Source organism: Triturus cristatus, chromosome 2_2 (genome assembly GCF_964204655.1).
Source record: "Triturus cristatus chromosome 2_2, aTriCri1.1, whole genome shotgun sequence".
Classification (NCBI taxonomy): domain Eukaryota; kingdom Metazoa; phylum Chordata; class Amphibia; order Caudata; family Salamandridae; genus Triturus; species Triturus cristatus.
The window spans coordinates 717,399,139-717,420,788 of NC_140582.1; the positions used below are offsets into that span (position 1 = coordinate 717,399,139).

Below are 21,650 nucleotides of genomic sequence, written 5' to 3' on the forward strand. Positions count from 1 at the left end.
TTGCCCGGGCTTAGCCGGGCGCCGCCCGCGCGCGTTCCGCGACGCGGAGGAAGCCTCGCGTTTTTCAGCGCCTCCGGGCGCGATGTCGGGCGGAAGTGCCCCAGTGCCACTCAGCACCCTGGGAGCTGTGGTCTCCGCACTGCAGCCGGCGATGTCAGGGCAGCGGCAGGGGGACTCACAGCGTAAGCAGCCCAGGTACGGCAGGACAGGACCCCAGGAACTTGTAGCACCTCTCGCTTTGCTGGGAGAGTGTTGAAAGTGCCCCCGCTCCTCCGAGGGAGCCTCGCGTTTTTCAGCGCCTCCGGGCGCGATGTCGGGCGGAAGTGCCCCAGTGCCGCTCAGCACCCTGGGAGCTGTGGTCTCCGCACTGCAGCCGGCGATGTCAGGGCAGCGGCAGGGGGACTCACAGCGTAAGCAGCCCAGGTACGGCAGGACAGGACCCCAGGAACTTGTAGCACCTCTCGCTTTGCTGGGAGAGTGTTGAAAGTGCCCCCGCTCCTCCGAGGGAGCCTCGCGTTTTTCAGCGCCTCCGGGCGTGATGTCGGGCGGAAGTGCCCCAGTGCCGCTCAGCACCCTGGGAGCTGTGGTCTCCGCACTGCAGCCGGCGATGTCAGGGCAGCGGCAGGGGGACTCACAGCGTAAGCAGCCCAGGTACGGCAGGACAGGACCCCAGGAACTTGTAGCACCTCTCGCTTTGCTGGGAGAGTGTTGAAAGTGCCCCCGCTCCTCCGAGGGAGCCTCGCGTTTTTCAGCGCCTCCGGGCGCGATGTCGGGCGGAAGTGCCCCAGTGCCGCTCAGCACCCTGGGAGCTGTGGTCTCCGCACTGCAGCCGGCGATGTCAGGGCAGCGGCAGGGGGACTCACAGCGTAAGCAGCCCAGGTACGGCAGGACAGGACCCCAGGAACTTGTAGCACCTCTCGCTTTGCTGGGAGAGTGTTGAAAGTGCCCCCGCTCCTCCGAGGGAGCCTCGCGTTTTTCAGCGCCTCCGGGCGCGATGTCGGGCGGAAGTGCCCCAGTGCCGCTCAGCACCCTGGGAGCTGTGGTCTCCGCACTGCAGCCGGCGATGTCAGGGCAGCGGCAGGGGGACTCACAGCGTAAGCAGCCCAAGTACGGCAGGACAGGACCCCAGGAACTTGTAGCACCTCTCGCTTTGCTGGGAGAGTGTTGAAAGTGTAATAAGTCATCCTTAAAATCAAATGCAGTTGGCAAAAATATACAATCCCCCCTAAGAGAGCCTAATAAGGATTCACACATAGTAAATCTTCTTCCCCAGGTTAGGTCAGAAGGTACAACCAACATCAAAATCATTGTCCAGTACTGTAATCTGTGATATTTCATATAATGAAATGTCTACTTATTGTCTTAAAACGATGCAGTAAAAATCCTTCAGTACATGCCTATTGGCTTTACCTCTTGATTTTTACAATAAAAATGTCAGTGTCACTGCCTTTGTTGTAACTTTTTAAAATAAACAGATCAAACCTACCACACCACACATATTTTCTTGGTGAATAATTTAGACCTATCATTGGCTTGTCATCATAGCGAATGCAAGCCTACCCTATTAAGACTAAGCTTTCTACAAGGCAACCATCAGGCGTACAGTCATAAAATTACAAATATATACCAAATTACAATTGGCAAAACAAACTACAATCTCCCAAGGAGATCCTAACAAGTATTCTCAGAGTTTAAATCATCTACTCCTAGAGTTTTTCAGAATGGATAACCAACACTAAAACACTCAACTGCTTTGGTAATCTGTGAGAGCTCATGTAAAAACATGCCAGTTTACAGGTGTTAACAAAGTTCAATACCACCTTAAATTCCTATTTATTTTAACATATGCCTGTTGCAGTAAATATGTCAGGCCTACCATCTTTGTCGTAACACTTAAAAAGATCAGGCCTCTAGCCTCGATCAGCGGCTTGTCACCATACCTGAATCAATCTTGCTGTTTTGAGTATAACCTACAAGGCAAAAAGTGCAATAGAAGAACTCGTTTGCAGTGGAAACACAATTTCTGCCCAATACAGTACTGCACTAAAGCGAATAAATAGGTGGGTGGAGCCATAGCCTCTCTCTCAGTAGTGCTTCCTAAAACCTTTTTTCTTGGTTTTAAATGATCACGTAAGGAGGTGACAGCTAGAGCAGAAACACATTTGAGCTTGGCAAGGAGAATCACTAGCATGCTTGATGGAAAACACATGCTTGAGTACTCTCCTTACACTGGTGACGGTCTCAATAACTCTCAGGTCAAATGGTAAGAGGGTTTTAACAGTTAATGCTCTAAAGCCTTGACTCAGCAATAAGCAATAAAGGATTTGGCAGGGCAAACTTGTTTGGTGGTCTGTAATCTTGAGCATTTGATGATAATCAATCCACTTACTTGGAGCTCTGATGGAGTGAATAGAATTAAAAAAATGAAAAAGTGACGTGTGTAATCATTGAATCAATTTCAGCCTGGGTCGTATTCCAGTCCATTTATTAGGTCTCGCCTGACCCAGCGCATGCGCTGGTCTGGCGAGACTTATTGAGAGGGCTCCAAAAAGTGCAACCGATATACAGTGCCTTGGTCTGTATGTCATTGGAGGTGAGAAAACAAAGAGATGCATTTCACAAATGTAAATAAAAGACCTTAATATATGGACAATAGGCTATTCAACACTGTCAGAAAATGTTTGTGGAGATGAAGCGCAAAAAACAAAGTCAAAATGTACCCAGGTCTGTCTGCTAACCTTCACATAGCCCTGTGGAGTATGCAAAATCGTTTAACTCGTGAAGGATGATATGTAATAGGAGAATCCCTTCTGCAATAACTTTTCTTGCACACGGGGACCCGAGGCAGTCAGTGTGAGTCAGTGACTCAAGTGTGTGTCTACGAAGCAAGTAAGTGCTTAATATAACGCATGGCGAAAATATCTTATTGCCACCTGGAAAACACAGGCAACTTGCTCCTTCCACTCTCTGAGTGTCCCATAAAGTCTTCGCTCCTCGTGCTACGCGATCAAGGTCCAAGACCTTGTAGAGATGATCTTCTTCATTATAATTTTAAGATATTATTGAGCTTTAAAGAGAGGATGGAGACCAGGCCACTGTTGCAACTGCATTATGGATGTGATGTGGAATGCAGGAAGAGGGTCTTGATATGTAACCTTTAAAGCCTGACATACAAACGGAAGTGTGAAAGCCAGTATGTGCAAATTGCACACAACTGGTTGGGAAACTAGCATGCATTATGTGATGCGAATGAGCTACTAATAAATCAAATCACACAATAAATATTTGTATGAGGCTGCCATACCTCCTGGTTGATGAACATAAATGCGGAATTTGTGGCCCGTTAGGAATGGCTGCGAACACAGGGATGGAGGCCTATGAGAGACAGCAGGTCTCCATCTGTGAATCTACGTTCCTTGGGTGTCAACATTTTTTTTTTAAACAGCCCTTGTCCTTTAAAAGTACAGGTGCTACTTTAGAAAAGAAATTCAAGTTGAGAGTTTCCCTGCACCAGTGTTAGCTTCACCTGAAGACATCTGCCAAGAGTTTCAGAAGAGAAACTGTCCCTTTTCAGGTTAGTTACAACCCCATTCACAACCTCAATACAGATATTGGCAACTAACTCAAAATACCCGTGTTCAACGGGCCCCGAGTTTTTGTTTATGGTGAAATCAAAATGCAAGCTGCCTCAAGCATGAGTGAGGGTCAAGTGGTTGGCTCCCATTGACAAGGAATGCACAGATACCAAGTGCAGCCCATGGCTCACGACAAGAAATCGTCACGGAATGTGATGGGTATGGAGGAGTGAATTAAAAGGAAAATAATTTGGTCATATAAATCGCTATAGAGTAGCTAGCCATGGCCTATGGGACATACTCAACTACAGAGAAGCACAATACATACAAGCAGAGCGGCAATTTCCGTCTTCCCTGTCTTCCTCTGCTAAAGCTGTCCTGGTATGAGCGAGTATGAATTTCATTTTAGTTTTTCAGATATGGTTAAAATTGATGTTACACATCTTATGTTTCTTTCAGATTTTTTTTTTTTTTAAATCTGTTAAATCATGCCTTGATTGTTTAAGGCTAATTCAACGTGCATGGAAACGGTTCTCCTATGAGTTTTAATGGCCTGCTAACCTGAAGAGCACTTTGTGTCTCATAGATGCTGCTTTAACCATACATGGTGTTGGTAACTCATCACGGAAAAGTGATGGTAAGCATTTCATTTAATTACACCAATATTAATACACAAACTGACTGCATAAGACCAATTTCAGCTTTGTTTTTCCTGTGTATGTATGGTATGAATAATATTTGTTCCTATGAACTCATTGCATATCTCTCAACACATTACAAGTTTTCCCCTCTGGCGACACTCAGCTGTTGAGCTAACACTGGAGTCTTTCTTCAATTTCTTGCACCCATCATTATTTTTTTGGGTCATTATATTTTTTTATACGTTGTTTTGAAACTTCCTAAGCACAGTCAAATAGGCATGCTATTTAGATGTGCAATTCTTGCTGTTAACTGTTTTTCCGAATTTCGCCCTTCACGTGGCATGTAGCCGCCAATGTATTCTGCCCCTCGTCTTTGTACCTGTGAAGCAGAGAGAGAACAGTGCTGGTCCTGCCGCAATCTTAGTTCAACTGTCCCAGCAAGCATTTGATGATTAGTAAAATATATATCTCCTATTAGCTTCACAAATCAGTTTTTAAATATTAATTTAAGAAATGGGTAAGAAAATGTATGTTGTGTTCCTTAGTATACAAATAATGGACAACATCTTAAAGTCACTGCCTTCATCTTCAATTGGCATCACTATACTCTGACTTTTGGTAAGTGTTTGTCTTTCTTACCGCTCCGATGGTTGAACTATTTATCTAGTGGCCAGTTTATTTCAGTTTTTAATTATTCAATTTTTAGGAAAACTAAGGAACAGGTATCTGATTTTTGGCTGTTTCAGATAAGCATTTGTTTTTTCATGTTTCTCTTGGAACACGTTTACCCTTAAATTAATGGTGACCAATAGACCCTTTTGTCTTATACAGTTCCCTCAGATGACTTCTAAATTTGCTCCCGCTCTGAAGGTGACCCGCACATTGTTTTTATGGGTCACAACAGTGACAACGCTTAAGTGGCAATTTGAGCCTTTGTGGACTTGTTAGTAATCTTTCATTAGGTCCTCTGCTCAAATGCCTTATCTCCTCTTGTTATTCTGACTGAGCATAAATTATTACTCCAAATTTGCTCACGCACCACCATTCTGTGTAATTAGAGTCTTGCACCCAGCATTGCGGCACCTGTAAATTTAACTTTCAAAATATACTTCCTGAAATGATTTTGATAAATTGGTTATGTGTGGCTTTTATGCAAAAATGTGCCGAATGTCTCATTGTTGGCTGTCCCATGGTTTTGCATGATGTGCCATATACGGAGACTTCCTTTGTAAATATACAGGGGAACCATTGCTGCTATAACTCCTGCTGTACACACAGTCATTGTTAGAGAGGAGATGGCACCACTTCAATGTGCCCAAATTGTTACAGTTTGCTTTCACCTGGAGCTTACGAAGAGGCATCTCTCTAGCAAGAAGGAGATAACAGAGTCTTTCCGTTGTGCCTAAGAGTCAGTATAAATGTTTGTGGATTGGGCTTAAATGTCTCAACGGGATTGCACCGAACCATTTTAGGATATAGCTTTTAGTGTAGGATATAGCTTGGAGTTGTGTTGCAGACAGCACTATCGGTTCTGCTTTCATCCAACAGACTAGTCCCCGCACCATACAAATTTGTAAACCTGGAGAGAAGATGGTTATGGTGTCTTGGCTCACGTCTTTGGAATGCTCTCCATGATCTTTTCAGTGTTGAAGAACATGTTTTAAAATGTATTTAAAAAAAGCTAAAACATTTTTTATTCTGGCTGCAGTAAATGTCAAACTCTTACCATGGTGGAAGCGGAAGAAAAGGAGCTTGCGAATGGGGACAAACAGCGACGTTTTTCGGCATTCACAAATTTCCAAGGCAAACTACGCCTTGGAATGCGCACTTCTGACACCTTGAGTGGAATTCATAGGCGCGGAGAACTCTGAACTTCTGGTGGTGATCTCGGCACATGCAGATGGTCTTTTTTCTGCAAAGACTCTCTTTGAGAGTTCCAGGCAGGTGTAAGTAATCGTACAAGATGCATTCCCAGAGTGGTTGGCATGGCTAGAGAGAAAACGGTGGTAGACATTTACACTCAACTGGCAGATTTTCTAGTGCCCGAGAGCTTTTGACTTGAGCACATTTGTTTCTTGAGATGCCGGTTTTAAGCTCATCTACTATTCTAGCATGACTGCCACACTATGCTCTAAATTCTCTCAAAGCCATCCTCCATTCCACAGCCATACTTTGTTCTTCCACCGGGCAACATTATCACACCACCCCTATCCTCATCAACCTACATTAGCTTTCAAGTGAGGCGAGAATTGAAATCGATGTGCATTACTTTCAAAGAACTGCATCTCAAAACCCGATCGTACCTCACCAGCCTTCTCACTCTTGTTGATAACAAAAGAGAGCTCAGAATCAAAACCAATCTTTTACTGGGAAGCCCGAGAATCAGGGCGACTCACACACAGCAACAGTGCTGGTCTGGTGCGGCCTCTCTTTTCTGGAACTCTCTACCAACAGTCTCAAGAAAAAATCCTCATTAAAGTTTCTTTTTTTCTGAAAGCACATCTTTGCACACTACATATAGTGCGGGGCAGTTGGCCAGCCCCATGGCAGTGGATTTATTTCTAGCTCTACAGTACAATCCTGGCACTCAAACAGCATCAAACGTTCTTATGTAAATTGCAAATGCCATTTCCGAGGCTCACTTTAAGATTCGTTTACTGTATTAGGTTCATGCATTTGCTTTCTACTCTCCATTTCTAAACGTATCCCATTCACATCTAAAATATCCCACTAGCCACAGTTGAGCTGTCACTGACTATTTATGAATTGTACGAGAGCTGTTGAACGCAGAGCACCCACATACCTTTGAGTTGATTGAGTGAGATATGAAACTGTTGAATCAGTAAAGAAACAAACAAACATCGAAGATCTTGAGGATCTGACAGTGAATGAATAAGATCCACACAGTCACAGGCGTTGAGGGCCCTCAATAATCTCTTGCTGGCACCCTTTATACATAAGCTGCGCGTGGGAGGAGTGGCAGTTCATGGGGAGATTTTGGAAGGGTTCGCGGACTAGGCAGTGCTCCATCTCTATTAAGATGCTGGCTTTAATTCACATTAACAAAATGTGTAAATTGCCCACCAAGTTTGATGGAATTTGCTCTCAGATGCAAGCCTCGTCTTGAACTGAACAACTGGGCCCAAGTATTTATATAAGTGGTTATTAGCAAAATACTTAGGAAAGATCCTTCAGATACACTATATGTTCTCCACTTGTTCAAAACATGTGTGGAAGCTTGCGCTTTTGCTTCCCATGCTGTACCTATTCTGCATGTATGGGAAGCTTGCATTTCTGCGCCTGCTCTGTTTGTAAATGGTGTTTGCGCAGATGCTGTCTGCAATGTTCTTCTGAGTAATAGGATCCTTCACTGCTGCTGTACTGGGCGTGATCTGCGCATATGGCTGGCAGCTGCCTTTAGTTAAATGGCAACTAAATAGAGGCTCTGTAGTTGCCAACAATCCATCGCTGTGAAATTATCTCAGTTGGCCCGTTTCCCTTAAAGATCGCCCATCTCCCAAGGCAGATGTAGAAAGCTTGCGTGTTATGCTGGACAATAAACTCACCAGGGGGGTGCAAGCTAGGAAACTGGCGTCCAGCTTTTGTGGCCTTTTAAGAGCCCTCGGGAAGCTGCTCAGTTGGCTGCCAGTATCTGTTCGGAGGGAGGCCAAGTTTCAAGGCCTGGTATTATCTCACCTTTATTACAGGAGTTCCCCATACCTGGGAAGTCCACCTTCAGTAATTAAAGAACTTCAGGTAATCCAAAATGCTGCGGCTCGGATCCTTTTGGGCATCCCTAAATATCAGGCTGCCCCTCCTGCATTAGCCACATTACACACCTCCTACCATTACAAAAGAGGATTCAGATTAAAGCTCTCTGCACTATCCATCGTGCGAAGTCCATGCAGCAGCTGCGAATCGTTCAACATCTGGTCTGCCCCAAAAAGAGGACTAAGATCTAGCAACCGGAGTCTAAGCTCCATTTTTGAGGTGAAGAAAGCCAGGAGTGGGAGACTTTCGTTTGCATACCTAGCCCCCAAGCTGTGGAACACCCCACCCCAAATCCTTAGGCTGAACTACAACCTACTCAGTTTCAGGAAGCAACTCAAGACACATCGGTTTGCTTAAGAATACAATATAGAGCCTGGAAGACCCACCAGCACTGAGAAGCCCATTTGGAAGCCATGCGCTTAATAAATTCTTTGCATTGATTTGAATAACAGAAGTGTTTGCTGCCTCTGCCCCCATGCAACCTTTTCTGTATGTCAATGAGGAATAAGAAAAAGGTTTCACTATTAAAAAAACAAAGCTATTGTCTTTGTCAATATGATATCCTTATTCAGAAGATACCCAGGCGGTTTCGACTGGACTCATCTTTTCACTTAACAATGTGATCTTGGCCGTTCTAATCGTCTTGGATATGTGATGCTACTACCCTATTGGGGGAGAAGGGCACTGTGATGGGAGATTAAATGAGGTTGTCTCAGATGTGTTGGTGGATTCGAAGTGCAAGGACTGTGGTCTCAGACAATACCTGCTCAAACTCACACTGTGCTTCTGAAGATAATTGGGACTGGGTGTACGTGCTTTGCTGCACTTTCAATTTCAACCATGGATTACGAGTTTGGATACGAGTGTGCGGACTTTCTTCTGAATATAAAAAGATACATAATTATTGCACCACGGAGCTGTGGGGGTAAACAACTTGGATGTGGTTTCATTCATTACATCATAATGCAAAGATAAGGTAGTTCCTGGTAATTTCAGACTGCTGGTAAACATGACAAGGTGGTGCGCACACAATTTACAGATTGGGACTTGGCAGGTAACCTGGAGTATCTAGTGAATGTTTCCAGAAATGCAAATGTTAAATGAACACAATATAAAGTCCTGCATAGGGCACACAGGACACTCTATGGATTACTTAACACCAATCCGACAGCAGGGACACCTGCAATGGGTGCGGCGCTGCAGACTCGGATCTGATACACATGCTCTGGTGCTATGCCAAAGAGCGCTCTGTGGCGGGAGGTGGCGGAAACACCATCTGAGATCTCTGGGAGATCAGGGCTGCTACAAGGGAAGAGATGCACAGTGGGGCCTGGGAGTAGGCCCAGGGCTGCTACAAGGGAAGAGATGCACAGTGGGGCCTGGGAGTAGGCCCAGGGCTGCTACAAGGGAAGAGATGCACAGTGGGGCCTGGGAGTAGGCCCAGGGCTGCTACAAGGGAAGAGATGCACAGTGGGGCCTGGTAGAAGGCCCAGGCCTGCAAAATTAGAACATAGGTTCATAGATTTGGAACTTAGTGTTAAGTCAGATAGCCATGGCTAGAAAACCTCAACCCCTCCCAGGTTCAGTGAATGGAAGACAGATATGGTGAAATGGGCAACAGCAGAAGGGGATTCACGGACCACCAGGCAGCACAGATACTGAAGACCCCCACGTGTGAATGCATGTGATGTCATGCTCTTGACCCTTAATTCCAAAATGATAAGAGGCTGCCATAAGGCGTTCAGGACTTTACTGTCTAATGGAGAATTGTGATGGAGAAGAGGCGCTCAGGGGTAGATGTGTCTCCTAGTTTTTCCTTTCAAGGCGAGCGACACATCGAGTATGCACAGCCTCTTCCTGAAGGACAAAAGGCCATTGCAATGGTGGGATTCAAATGCTGACAAGTTATAATGTAGTGATTCTGAGAGGTGGGGGGGGATACATTTGGTAGGGGGAGATTTGGGATAAGTTGTAAGAATTTATTTTGTAAAAAGTAATGAGTACTAAACTGCATGAGCGATATGTACGTGATAACTGAACAAGCCTTACATTGTTATGTGTGAAAATGAGCAAAACATTTTTTTTTTAATTTAAGCGCGTGTCACAGTAAGTTCTTACATGACATATTTCAGTGTGAATTTAATCTATCATTTTTGGAGACCTGTCCCTGTCTAGTTTCAGGCTGTGCCCTTGCTTTGGAGTCCCGAGTGGCCACCTCTATCTTAGACTCATCGTTCCTTGGAGTAGCTCATTGGCGATATCCTGGTTCATTGAAGAACACTCACTCTTGTGTAATAGACTGGGAGCCCCCTTCATTGTTGCCTTGAATAGTGCGAGAAGATTTCAGAGGACCTTGCTAACTTTCATGGGAACTGAGGAGAAAAGAGCCATATTTTTGTTTTACCTATAATTGACCAGATAAAACCGGTTGTCTAGCAAAAAGATACAACTGGCCAGGGAAACTTAGATAAGTAGAGAAGACAGGCTGTATAGCAAAAAGATAAAATTGACACTGGGGAATTTTAGGTAACCATATGAAAGAGGCAGTCTAGGAAAAAGACAAAATTGGCCATGGGGTAACTTAGGTATCCAGAGAAAAGAGGCTGTCTAGCAATCTCACCCACAACCATTCTGATTCCCACATTTTTACATTTTGTGTCATATCAATCATGGGAGAGAGTTCCCTTATCGGTCTGGTGGCGTGAGCTATGTAAGTGTGGAAACACTTTGCCTCTGCCACAGGGCCATATTACATACATGGACACAGAGGCAAAAAGGCCACCAGGAGGGCTTGAAAACGCCCAACCCAGAGAGCGCTCTTTGGAAGAAGAGCCCCTATAGATGCCCAAGTTACTTATTGCACCTGCCTGAAGGGGGAATCGCTGCCACCTTTTAAATGCAGGCCCAATTGCTGCCTTCACAGTGAAAGGCAGACCAGCTGTTTCAAACAACTGGTCTGCCTTTCACTAATGTGCTGTTCCCGGTGCAGGTGTGAGTGGGCAGCTTCACAGGAAGTTGGGCGCATTGTCCCGGTCTGTGCCAAGTGCAACCAGTTAAAACAAATAGAGACCATGCACTCCACACCTAAGATGGACCCAAGTTTGTATTTGATTACTGTCTTTGTGTAATGTTAAAAAGCCAAATCCAAAAGAGAAAAGGTTACTTCATGATCCAATATTCAGAACCTTGGACAGTGTCACACTGGGTCATTCAAGATCACCGCTCAGTCCAATACACTTTCCTGTTTCGTTTTTGATTCCACACTTGCAAAAACTGTAGTACCAAGTAAAGTAATGAACTTTCGTGTACAGTTTTAAAACCTTAAGCCTCAAAAATTGACGGACTGTTGAGCTGTGTTAAGTCTCAGAGGTGAGGTATTTCTGAAAAATAATGTCTTGGGTCGCAGCAGAATGGCGTGAGGTCTGGGATGATGAGCAGGCAAGCCCCTCCTTTGTCAACAGCGCAGAGTACATCACAAACTACTTAGTTATACTTTTCAAACGAAATTAAACGCGAGACAAATGCAAAGATCAAAGGAAACAATCGAAAAGTGTTCAAAAGTGAGGGCGACCTCACGGTGCTGGTGAGAAGCAGCAGAAAGCAAATAGACCCAATAAAGTGATCATGTGAGAGCAACAGTGCTAGACAGCATGTGTAAAAAAGGCATCGTATGACAATTTGGTAAAGTTGCAATCCATACACCTTGGTCTCATGCTTAATTTTGTTTGAAAACTATAAAAGCTAATTTTGCTTTTATGATCTCTTCTCATAATTAAGTTTCTGTACTGATTTAGTCTTAAAAGTTAGATTGCTAACTTTCATGCATTTTCAAATCTGCACCCTTAATGATACTTGCCAGACCCTGTTGCTTTAATACATTGTACCCTGTGTCCAATCATGGTCTAAGGTTTTTTTAATATATTCATGAATAGTTAAGGCAGGTAACAGCTAGTGAGAAAGAATAAGAACAATAACTGGCCTCTCAATGGTGATATTATTAAACGGATGTGAATGGTCAGGGGGGATGGTTGGGGAATGTTGCTTTGATGTGCAGATTGTTGCCATGAACCACTCTGTAAGCACTGTTATTGCGATACTCTCACAATTAACCACGGACTCCATTGCTGTTACACCTACCGTTGAATATGTAGGATATCGTGGTTGGTTCTCCCCCTTGGGAATAATGATATGTACCTAAAGACAGCATATTTTTGTCATGTCAGGATGTTAACGAAAATCAATAAAGTATGTTAAAAAAATATATATATATTATTAAACGGGTAGGGCTGTCCAAACTTATGCTCTTCTCTTGCCGGAGAATAGGCCTCATTTAGAAATATCTACCTCAAAGTATTCCACTAAATCCAGTGTCTGATTTTCAGGTTAACTAAGTCTTTCAGGATAAAGTCAGGAGAACTGATGCCTACCTCTAGGTAGACGGACACCACCAAAGCCAAGTAGTTGGAGAATAAAATGATAAGGAAAAAGGTGTAAAAAGCCGTCTTCCAAACCATACATCTGTCTTGAATAAAATTAATTATGTTTCAAGTTGCCCTGCAGATCTGTTTCTTACTTTTGAAGAGCCTGCTGACTAAAAACTCAGAGCTAATACTTTTAATCTGCAAAAAAACATAGTTTTGGACTAAAATACAACTTAGATTTGCACCCACACTACAAGACCCAGGATTAGGTAGAGTGACTACTGAAAGCAGCAGACAGACTGAGAAAGTTCCATAACATTACTCTGTAGGACACAATTACCTTAATTCAGTCTGACAATCCCACATCTTGGTCCTTCTAATAAAATATATAGAGGCTGTGATGTATTATCCTCGTTGATTATGGAAATAGCAAACGCTCGTTTGGAGTAGGGGACATTCCATACTCACTAAAGAAGCCATGGGTCTTTTCTTGCTACAAAACCCCTCCTTGAACAGAGAAGATACTAAGTACTTATGTCCACTTTCGCTTTATAGTATCCGCCTGCCATTGACAATGTTATAAAAGAGCTCCCACAACCCAATTGCAATAGCACGTTCAGCAATATGAGATTCGGGGACAGCAACAAGCAGGATTTTGCCCACATACAGGATCAGAGATTGCCCTGATTGTTATTCATATGTCGACACTCAACATTAGTGATACTGGAGATGCCGACTTTGACTGGTTGGCTGCATTTAACACACTAACCACCTTACTCCTCTGAATCAAATAAGGGACAGGGATGCCAGATAAGACCGGCAGCAGGCTGGAGTCAGTTTTGGTCAAAAGAAAAGTCAGACTAGTACTTGGTCTGGAACATGCTAAGATTTTGATTGCTAATCATGGGGTTCCTCGGTGATTTTGCCTTTTCCTACTGTTTTTCAATATTTAATTACAACACCATCTGATGTAACATAAATTGTCATTTGAATTTCAAAACTACGCAGATGACACCAAATTGATGCTTAAAGACCATCAGAGAGTTGACAAAGGTGATGCCAAAATCCAAGATTGAACAAAGAAAAGCTGGGTTAACCCTCAATAAGACAGAGATAATGCTTGTACCTTTGGATGTTGTGATCAGGAGCAGTACAATGACCCGCCCTGACATGTATTATGGGTTGTGATCAGGAGCAGTACAATGACCCGCCCTGACATGTATTATGGGTATTTATCTTTTAATATTTCTTCACGTGCACTTCACCACACTCTTCAATCCTGGTCCTGAAGAAGCGCCAACGACCGTTTATGGCAACAGAGGCGTGAAACATGTTGACCATGTCTATGATACCGAGGCACAAATGTGCCCCTTGGGATTATACTCGATTTATGAGTTTTTATTCTGACAAGGGTGTTGCTATACACTACAACTTTTTCTGGCCACCCTTGGTCAGTTTTAAATCACGATGCACGCACTTTGCTACCCTCATTTTGGACCCACACCCCACATACCCACATGCACCATCCGGCATGTCTCAAAAGATCTCCGCCAAAGTGACCCTTCGGGGGACCCGTTGGGGATTGCAGCGCCGGCCCAACGAGGAGCAACTGCCCGATGATGAAGCATGACACCTCTTGGGGTGTGTGAGGGCAACAAGAGGCAAGACACGTTCTTCCCCTCATTTGGTGGGTCCATTTAACCTAGAATCTTTCCCTCTTTTTATCTTTAAGCACAAGGGTGTCTGTTTGCACCCTATTGTTGGAACAGTGTCCTTTCATTTTTGTTGTATGTAATTTTGGGAGCACGGACACTGGACCATTAACTGGCTCTCAGGTCCCCCCCTCTTTTTGATAGTAACAGAGACAACAACGCCTGAAAAATGAATATCTGTGCTTCTGTAACTGCTGCATCAATGCTAAAAATGTTTGTTTCCAGGAGCAGTGAAATGCGACAGTATATATTCATTTTTTGTTGTTGTTGTCTCTGGTCCGTGCGCTTTTCCTAGAAAGGCTGATTTCTTAGCACTTAAACCAACTGACTTTCTAATCGCAGTACCATAGGTTATCAAGACAAATTATTATTTATTTAAACACTTTATTGATGACCGCAATATGTCAGATACATAACATAGGCAATATGCATTCGATACAGTCTGTTTTGTTCTTTGCCCTTAGCGCATCAATTACAATATATATGCCCACACAGAAGTTCTGCTTCCATTGTCCTATATGCGATAAACAAGAGAAAAGAAGCTAAGGGTCGCATTCTGTGGCAATAATGCTACCAAGCAAACAGTGGAAACGTTCTGTCGTTAGCGTCATTACAAAGTTGTATATATTAACATTCAACTGATGAAGCTTATTCGAACTCGTTGTCTCCCCCAGCCCTCCCTACCCCACTCCTGGTCGTTCTTACTTCAACTAACACGGTGATCGTAATTGGTCTATGTGCATTATTCTCCTAAGGGATGTAATTTTCATGGGAAGAACATAGTTTCTCGGGTCTCAGGGCCTGATTCCGAGAGGCCATAAGGCGTCTGTGCGTATTAGGTTATCAAGACAAATAAAGTGAATGTAAAGTGTATCGCCGTGTTATGCTGTGTATTTAAAACCCCTGAACAGTTTACTGCAGGCCCACATGAAAAATTAAAATAAACAAATATAGGTAAGCAAAAAAGTAGAACTAGGTAGAATTGAGGTCTTTAAAAAACAGCAGCCCGTCAACTTTAGGGCTCGTCAAATTTCCATGAAACACTGTCTAAGACCTCAGCCCTGTGGTTAGCAAGAAGTATATTTTTCCAGCTACAAGGTGGTGCGTTATTTATGCTTTTGTCAGTTAAAATTACCTGTATATTTTACCCCAACCAAATATATTCTTTTTCCTCAGGCCTGCAGTAAGCAATATACTGATATTTTCTTTAAAATCATAAAGCACTGTATGTGTTATTTATAGCAATTTGTTAGTGACACACGATTGGTATATTTACTCTTTGGTGTAGCTGTGCGCGTTACAAGTGCCAGTAACATAACATAACATATTTTAAGAGCATCAAATATATGTTTTTTTCTAAATGTTCACAAAATGCATGACAGTTCTTTTGAATCCATCTTCCAAGAAATAGGCGGATGCAATGGGGTGCGATTGACTAAAATCTCAGGTGGATGGAGGGCTGCAGCCACTTAGCTGGTAGCAAAGGGACAAGGTCATTCCCTGTTCTGTGCAGATGGGGAAGAAAACTCAGCAACATTCACAGAGACAAAGAATGAATATAATGGCCTATATGATCGTGCTGCTGCTCCTACAGTAAAAAAAAAAAAAAAACATAGATAGCCCAACTAGACCACCAGCACACAAAGTTCTTCCAAAATGCAATTACCAACTCGATTCCAATATTATTTATGTGATTAGGCTAGGCTTTGTGTACTATCATAATCTTACTTACCAAACTGCTTATATTTGTTTGGCAAAAGGAGAGAGTAAAGAGAAGGAAATGTACAAAGAGCACAGCAGCGATCATCTCACTGGAGCAAGCAACACCAGACAGGTCTTTGTCAGTACTCTCGGCCAATGCCCCGTGTGTTCACACGTGTAGAGAGAATGCAAGGAATTGCCATATCATATTTAATTCTGGACTAACCCATGGCATCTCTGCTCTTGCCCTCAATGCTTTCTCCTAACACTGACCCTGCCTGTCGGGTGGCCAATGGTGTTACTGCCTTATACTGCGAGCTCTATGGTACACTTGTCCCTCCCCTACGTGAGGTGCGCTGTAGGACGCTTTATTCTATAGAAATATCCTCATGACTATTAAAAATGGTGTCCGATAAATACACCGATCAACTTTATTATTGGTGTATCAGCACTCCTGCAGGTACCTAAACTATACCAAATATTAAAACAAACAAGTTAATAAAATGGCAACATGTTTCTCCACGTATCAATTGCAGATTCATCAGGAAAAACAACACTTGGGGACCACGAAAGAGATGGAACTTTTATTTCTCTTTACCCTTGCCTCCTTGTGCCGTCCACATATATACCAGCTGAGTAACTAAGATTACGTTTGGCACATAAGTAGTCGGTGACAAGACATATTGGACGGCTTTTTGCTAATGAAATGTGGAAGAAGAACATTGTATTTGCTCGAGTTGAGCCATCTTTATTTTTCGGATTGATGTACAATGCGGGTGAGCCCACAGACACGTTACAACTCCCTCACACTCCTCTTTCCTGACACTTGGCTCTACAGCAAGACAACAGGAGGTGCCCAACAATGGTGGGGTTATAGTTTGGGCCTAAACCTAATAACTGTGTCTCACCTGCCGAGGAGGTGCGAAGCTCCCACTTCACCTATGGTGGCAAACCCCTGGCACTGGTGTGGATCACTGCTAGGTGGCACACTGATTCTGGCCACTGCCAGATGCATGCAGCCTGCCCCTTCACTGCCTGCTGTTGCCTAGTGGGCCCTACTGCCTTCAAGATTTACCCTTGGTCACGGATAATCATGTGGCCGGCAACAAGGAATCTGTATTGACTTAGAGGTGCCTTATTTCAGAGTGAAGGTGGCATCAAACAGCTCACATACTCCCACCTACCCCTACTCCTCCCAGTGAGCAGATGTGGATGGAAATGTCATATAGAGAAGGGTGCAAGCCGAGCAGGAGCACAGACACAGGACATCTCCTGAAATATATTCCACAGACATCTCTATGTGTTCTGGATACTTGCACAAGAAGTGGAGTGTGGGAAAGTGTCAAATGGTGACAGGAAGAGATTATATTCCAAAAGTAGATTTATTCCTTACAGCACCTGACCTGGCCACAGGCCTCCAGCTTCAGTTGCCCAGCTCCGCTCCCTTCATCCTCTTCAGATTCTCTCTGATTTCAGACCCTCATACACCAATCTCAGCAGTGCACATTCTGCAGCAGAATCTGCACGCAAAAGTACAATACCACAGCGAGCAATGGAGCAGTGCTCACCGCTTGCATTAGGTTGAACGTCAAGCAGCTGTGAATCACGCCCACATTGATTCGTGTTGTCAGAAATAAGGGATCAACGAGTGTGAGGCTGTTTGGTGCATCCATGCTGCTCCGCTGACTCTCTCCAGCACTGAAACATACGGAAAGCGCTTTGTTCTCGACCCTGTGAGCCAAACATGAATGTCACAACGTCCATCAAAAGTGCCTTCAACAATCGCTGTTTATCCGGAAGATCCAACGTGCAGCAGATGTCCCTGAAGCAGGTGCTGCTAATGGTGAAAGAGTACTGCCCACTTAAACCAAGCCCTGAGGGTGGTTTTAAAGTCTTCGCACACCGCTCTCCCTTCCAGCCCGTTTCGTGACTGGCATAACGAACAGCTTGCTGACAAGTAGCGCCTTGAAGGGGTGGTACGGATCCAGACATTAGCGAGTACATCATGGGTGTACTTCTGGTGAGAGGGAATTGGGACCTTGCACAAATACCTAAAGGACTTCTGTAAAATGCCAATCCTTAATTTGAGAGAAGGAAGAGATTGTGATGATGGGGGATCTGCCTTTCTTCTCTCATTTGATTTTGTTGCCTGCTGTCATACAAAGACCTACCTCATTGCAGGCAAAGAATATCAGGGTCTACGGTGAGAAGACCAAGTGTTGTCAATCGAGCAGCAAATCACAGAAAGAGTCAGAGCTGTAAAAACTGCATTTGGCTTATGATGTACCATTATTCCCTCCCAAGGCCCAGCACCAACTGGGACTTCTGAGGTCTATCCTTTCCTTATAAATGGATTGTGCCAATGTGCTGTGCCGGGCACTTTCATGGCATTAATAGGCTTTAGTGGGACTAAAGTCCAGCAGTAGGAACTCTTGCGTTCACCAAGGCCCACATCACCCCAGCGCCAGGACAGCGCCATGGCCTGCCGTAAATGCTGCACTTGCTTGCAGTTCAATGCACGCAGCACAGTAGATACTACATACCATAACACCAAGAACGCCTGGGAAACTATCACCAGGGACGTGGCCGCCCCACGGGTTCCTATGACACAAAAGTTGGTAAAAAGCTAACAATGTAGTTGCTGTGCTCCAACTGCTACAGGGGGTAAGATCAATTGTTCCAGCAGTTTGGAAGCTACTAGTCACTTAAACATTCAAGAGCAGGTAGATTGCCATGACTGCCGGTCCCAGCCGAACCATCACCACGTTAACAAACAATAAACACGCGTTATTAAAAGACGTATTCATATTTTATTTATCGACCTCTGTGAGATGAAATACCTGCCTTGGTGGGATTAGTACCTTTGATCTGACAGGCACCCACACACAGACACTTTTACCTACACTGGTTCAGTTTATCTAGTACCAACACTACAACTCCCAGAATGCATTAATTTGTTAAATGAGATTACAGAGATGGATAGAAGACACCTAGTAATGTCCTAATAATGTCTCGTTAACCTACCCTATTAAGGCACGAGTACTTTAAAATTAGGGGCGCACAATGCTCAAATCCGTAACGTACTCCTACTAACACGTAAATACTCGATTGAGCCCCTTGTTTTGAGGAGGTAAGTGAGCTGTAATGCCACAGTCCAGGGCATCACCAGCACGGAAGCGGCATGCCAGAAATGCGCCTGCCTCGCCTGACCCTTAACCTCTCCCGCGGGGTGTCTGTGGGTGGTTGCGCGCCCTCGGTGCATTGCAGGACCGCATCATGTGTCGGTGCAGGCAGCGCGCGGTCTATAGCGGCCGCCTGCAGCGGAAACCCTATCCGCTGACATCATTAAAACATGATCTGATTACCGCCCGCACTGGGTGATTGCGGTCTCATGAACCTCTGTGGACCCACCTGAATCCATGTCCCGGGAGGCCAATGTAGCAGGAGGGTGTTGCGTATGACAAGTAAACAGATTGTTTAATTCACAATTCGGCCCCTCCCCCGTCACTTAAGCAGGCTCTTTATTACTGCCCAGGAGGCGCTTCATTACCAATTTCACACATTTGAAGACGAGTGGGGCTTTTTGTTGTGGTGCGACCCCTAACGCTCCCTCGCTAGGCGCTAGTCTTACACACTGAAGCAGAATCACGAAGAAAGACGAGATCGGGAAGAGAACTTCATTGTTTGAGGCTCGAATCCTGGCCACCTCTGACATAACGGTGTGCTCCTGGGCAACTCGGTTTTTGTCTTAGCTTTAATTCCATAAACTAACATACCTGGGACTTCTTAGAGACATGTTACACGCATGTATTCACCACATTATCATTTATTTTAGATCAAAAGCCCCCAATTTGTATTCGCGGGGAATTCCTCGCATCCAGCCCTGGCGACATTCCCCCTGCGAGAAATGTGCTGCGCCTAGATTGTGGGAGGGCGAGGGTCGTGGTGTCAGTGATGCTACTTGTGAGCCACCCCTCGTGCAGCCAGGTGGTCCGAGAGAAGTGCTCAAAGGAGCCTGGAGATAGTTACATTGTGTCACAACAGCAGCTTTTCGCTGACATGCGTGCAGCCACCCCTGGGTTGCAGACTCGCCTCTGTGCGTGTTTAACTCGCAGCTGCGCCTGTTTAGGCTTTGGAGCCGCTTGTCCTGTGAAGGTGCAGCGTGCACCTTGCACTGCCCGATGGAGAGGGCGTGACCCCCATCGGAGTCTCTCCAGAGAGAGGACCACAAACCATCAAAGGCTGCTTCACCCCGACATGTAATCCGAGAAACTAGGGCAAAGGCCGGTGTGACCTACATACTGTACCGGGGGAGCGCGGCAGTGGGAATCTGCCTGGTAATTAGATGTATGGAGTGAATCACGTGGCGCGTTTCATCAGGACTGCATTGTTTCAGAGTTATTCGTGATCAAGGCGGGTTTTGAAGCGGAGACATCCCCGCAGTGTGACAAGGCGCAGTGTGACACAAAGAAAGCGATGCTCCCTCGTGTGTGTGGAAAACGCCCAAGTGCAGCAAAAACACACAATGAAAGATGCAAAATGTTTATAAACTAATAAAGCAGTTATTTAAACAACGTCACCACGTAACTTGGAAGCAAACACTTTTAAGCGTATTTCACTTATTTTCACTGTGGTATACCTTGAGTCGTAAATTTTATGTGCTCATTATCATCCATTCTATTTAAAACCAGTAGAAAAAACAATTATCAAAACATGAAGATTACGTACAAAAGCAGCACTTACCTTACTATATGCAAGGAGTATAAAGCAGCAGCGCGCGCGATCTGTGGCCAGGTTCCACTGGCTGTCAGACGCACGCAAGAACAAGGCAGCCTCTTGGAGAAGCGACTCGAGATCCCGAGGAGGAGAGGTTTGAACGCTGCTCACCCGAGTCCATCTGAACCCTGCACCTGCTGCCCCGGCCGGTGGTACAGACCGCAGCCACACCGCCAGCGCAGACACGCTGCCCGCGGGTCCGCACTGGCTCTCAATGCGAGCAGCGAGAAGGCTGCCTGCCAGATAACATTTCAGAGCCCCCTCGCCTTCACAAGACAAAACCCTGGCCGCTCTCCACGGCTTGATAGCAGATAGGCAGAATTAGCTCCCCGCATTCCTTCCTCTCAGAGCAGCTACTGGCAGCAGGCTTGAGGATTGTCAGGTGGCCGCTGAAAGGCATCCCTAGCGCCAAGAATGGGACGCCAATACGACTCTCTCTTTCCCCCCGTAATTTCTCCGGGGTGTGACCTTTTTCCTTAGTCCCCGTTAAAGCAGCCTCATATGTTACACTGTTTTCCATAAGCAAAATGGCTGCCCTTTCAGCACTGCTGCAGACAGCTCATTGGGCTCCTCTGGCTTTAGGTAGCCATGGCAACAGCCAACAGACAGTCCAATACAGCAAGCATGGCTGACCATGTGCAGGTCACCAGCCCTGAATGTTAATTTATTTCACTACAGCTGTGCATTAATTACTCCGGCTGGAGTTTTGTTTTGGAAATGTTTTACACCGAGTAGGCAGGGGCTTTTGTTTTGAAGAATATTTTCACCCCATCTTCCTCGCTGCACGTTGGGGCAGTGTAAACATGGCAGGGCTGGGAGTAGAGAGCGTCTCTGGTGACTAATGGCATTCGCACTCTCCTTTAATGTAAAGTCATTGATTTACGGGAGAGCGTTGCGGCGCAGCAGTCAGCTCTTTTACATGCTTGCGCTGGGTATTTGAAATGCGGCCTCTTGATAATGTGTTAACGTTGGGTTGACTTTTACATAATGCCTCAGAGGTAAAACTCCACCAGTGTTGGCATGTCATTTTTATAGTCCTATTCTTGACACAGT

At 44.9% G+C, this 21,650-nt stretch overlaps 1 protein-coding gene across 11 annotated transcripts in view; it reads right to left on the reverse strand.

The window, feature by feature from the left end:
• SORBS2 (sorbin and SH3 domain containing 2) overlaps nt 1-21,087 on the reverse strand; it is a 665,007-nt gene extending 643,920 nt beyond the window's left edge. For 4 of the 11 annotated variants that reach the window (XM_085641960.1, XM_085641957.1, XM_085641959.1 and 1 more), the window contains exon 1: nt 20,565-21,076. The gene's annotated coding sequence lies outside the window, so the exon portion shown is untranslated. Of the gene's footprint in view, nt 1-20,564 lie in introns of all 11 variants that reach the window. The other 7 variants (XM_085641962.1, XM_085641955.1, XM_085641954.1 and 4 more) reach the window with 4 other exon arrangements.
• Between the last annotated feature and the right edge of the window lie 563 nt (nt 21,088-21,650).